Below are 3,307 nucleotides of genomic sequence, written 5' to 3' on the forward strand. Positions count from 1 at the left end.
GGGGGGGGGGGGGGGGGGTTAAATGTCTGCAAGCAGCCTGTGTTGCTGGATTCAATGCAATGAAGTTGTTCCTGAGTTACAACAGGAAATGAGAATCAGCTTCCCTTCTCCCATGACTACTAAAGCTCACTGAGGATCACTAAGAAAGAGAGCCTACAAGATGAACACTTTAAGACAAACTCTACTTGGATAAGGCAACCTGATAATATAAATTGGAAAATGAGAGGGTTTTGTAATCCCAAAATTTAAGTTTTCTTTGCTAGGGATTGGGTGAAAGAAAATTCCCAGCTAAAAATAACCACTGATATATGAAGACACAGAAATAATAAAAATGAAATTTAAATGTCAACTTTAATATGCATATTTAAAATGTACTCGTTAGGTTTTTCAGAGTTTTCAATATGTCCTTAATGTAATTAGAACAAATAAGGGAGACATAAGCAATGATTTATAGGCAGACTGGTACCAGGCCAAGATAGTTTGGCAAACAGCAGTTTATTTCATAATCAAACAACTAGAGCTCTATTAACAAGTGAAAGTTTCAGGTATGTTAGATCAGCTATTTCTTTTGCATTTAGTAAACTGAAGGAGGTAAATAATAACAGCATTTGACATTTATGTAGGTGCTTTTCATTCAGTGCTCAAGTGCTTTAAAAAGGCATCATTACCTTCTTGCATCAACAGAAAAGCTAAGGAATAGAAAAATTAATTGATTTGCTTGGGGTTATACAGAACATCAATGGCAGAGCTAGGAAGAGCAGGCAGGCTTACCGACTTCTTTTTAAGTCCCCTAACCAAAGGTCTATTCTGTAAGAAAAAATGAAGTGGCCTCTCCTAAAAGGGACAGGAACAGGATGTCTAGATGTTTTAGAAATTTTGTGAGCTTTGTTAAATAATCCAACTAAATGCAAATAGTGCTGCAAGATCAAACATTGGTTGGTGCATGATTGATAACTGATACATGTTTATCTACACCAGCGACTCTCAACCTTTTGTACCTTATGTCCCCCCTACATACGGTCAAAAAATCCTGGTCCACTGGTTAACAAGTCGGGGGCGGGGGGGCTCCCCCCGTGGCTGATCAAAACACGCAAAAGTGAAACCTGCCGTGGCACTTTCAGCTTCGGCGACCTTGAATCCCCCCTAAAGGACCTTCGTGTCCTACCAGTGGGATATGTCCCACTGGTTGAGAAACCCTGATCTACACAAAACAGGAACTGGACGGGCAGTAGTAGATCCAGATTCCCTTGGACAGGTGGGACCACAGATCCCAACCCAGGAAGAGGAAACTCCAAGGATGAAAAGGTATTCAGTCTATAAGGCCAGACATTGACACCTTCCCCCTGCCACCAAGTATCTATTCTAGCTTATGGGGAAAAAGCACTTTAAGCCAGAACAAAACCCAAGGTAATTCTGCTCTACTATTCTAGAACAAAAAGATCTTAGGAAATGCAGGGAAACTAACCCTTCATCTAAAGCGTATAGCTTGGTAATATTTTCAAATACGTAACTCAAGATATACTTTCATGGTGGTAAACCACAATATAATTTGGCTAAAAGTTTTCAAAAGGGAAAGATAGATAATACAAAAAATTTAGAATAGTGTAATATCATAGTGTAATATCACTTAATGTAGACAGTGCCAAGACATCTCACCTGGAGAAATAGTGAATTAAATGTTACTTAACAGCTACCTTGTTTCTTGGCACCAGGGTCCAAAGAAGAACATACAATTACACGCTGCCGGGCATATTCTTTCAGCAGTTTAAATGCACCTGCATAACTTGCATTAATGTTAATGGGAACTGGCAAGGTTTGACTAACCATTCTCTACCTAAATTCAGATACAATTAGGTCAAATTTTCTATTAACATGTAAACTGAGTTTGAAATTAATAACGTTGCTGGTGATAAAATGGAAGGGAAGAGCTGTGAACATGTTAGGACACAGTAGGGAGGACAGCTTGATTATTTTAGCTAGTATCTATTTTCTGATTTTAAGGAAAGCACTTATATGCTTATATTTATTTAAAATATAGGAAAGATGAAGATTAAACATTACTAAAACAGAACACTGAAGTCACTTCAGCAAAGCAGCATCATACCAAAACCACTAGCATTACTTCAGAATTACTAGATTTCCCTGGAAAAGATTTGTACATGGCCCTTGATATTTCTACCATGGCTTCAAATTTCTATCGGGGTCAATATGTAGCAATGTTTCTTTTCCTCCCACAACTCTGTGCCTCCCCACGTGGCATTATGCTAAGAGATCTGGTTTAAGAGGATTGCTAACTTTGTTTTGCTCATCTGCAAAGGAGGAAAAATTGTTTTCTATACCAGCAAACCATGCTAAGTCAATGATATAACTGCTTGGACATCAAGGTGAGATCACCTTGCCGTGCTCAGTATCCAAGGCTAGAACACAGATGGAGCTTGCTGGCTCCAAAGGTAAGTGGGGGGGGAGGAAGAGAGAAGAAGCAGAGGTTGGGGGGTGAGAGGGACCCAAAGCTGCAGGCGGGGCCGGCAGGAAGCAGAGGTGGCAAGACACTAGGAACAAGCAGGGGGCAAGCTGCTTGACCATCCCTCATCATCTGCTTCCCCACTGCCTACACCCCTGAAGTAGTGAGAAGGATAAATTAAAGATGATCCTCCAATAATTACATTCTATACATGGAAAACTATAACAAGTTTATAAAATTTTCCATGTATAGAATCTAACTATTGGGGGGGGGGTCATCTTTAATTCAGGGTAGTCTTAGATTCAAGTAAATACTGTAGGTACCTTCAAAAGAGGTATCATTCTGAACTTCAGGGCCTGCACAGATTTACCACAACTGTTTCTTCCAGAAGAGTTACACATTCAGAACCAGAGGAATAGGCTGAAAACCTCCCACTGAAATGCCAGGTTACCCCCAAAAATATAAAACAGAATGAGGAAGATAGCACTGGCCTTGCTGTGTTCTTGCAACAAAAATAAATAATTTTATGCCTTTACTTTACACAAAGTCAGGCAGAAGGCAGGTAGCACAGCACCTCAGAGGTACCACCATATCCTATCTTCTACCCAACTTGAAACTAACAGGGTTAACCACCTCTCTCAAAATAAAGTGGGAATTTTGGAGTTATGTTCTTGACTACATTCATTCTCTCTTGGATAACATTTCTTGTCAAATGGTTTCTGGACTACTGTACTAAATCCTACAGACACCACAGAACCGATGCTTTGTGATCTCGATGAGTTCTGAAATATACTCTGCATTGATCTTCTACAGCAGGGGTTTCCAACCTTTTTGAGTCAGTGGCTG

General features: G+C 39.9%; 1 protein-coding gene across 2 annotated transcripts in view; it reads right to left on the reverse strand.

The window, feature by feature from the left end:
• RSPRY1 (ring finger and SPRY domain containing 1) overlaps positions 1-3,307 on the reverse strand; it is a 103,796-nt gene that overhangs the window by 35,783 nt on the left and 64,706 nt on the right. The gene's annotated exons all lie outside the window — the stretch shown is intronic.

This window comes from Gavialis gangeticus, unplaced genomic scaffold, assembly GCF_001723915.1.
Source record: "Gavialis gangeticus isolate Ggan-Ray unplaced genomic scaffold, GavGan_comp1, whole genome shotgun sequence".
In the NCBI taxonomy this organism is placed as follows: Eukaryota; Metazoa; Chordata; order Crocodylia; family Gavialidae; genus Gavialis; species Gavialis gangeticus.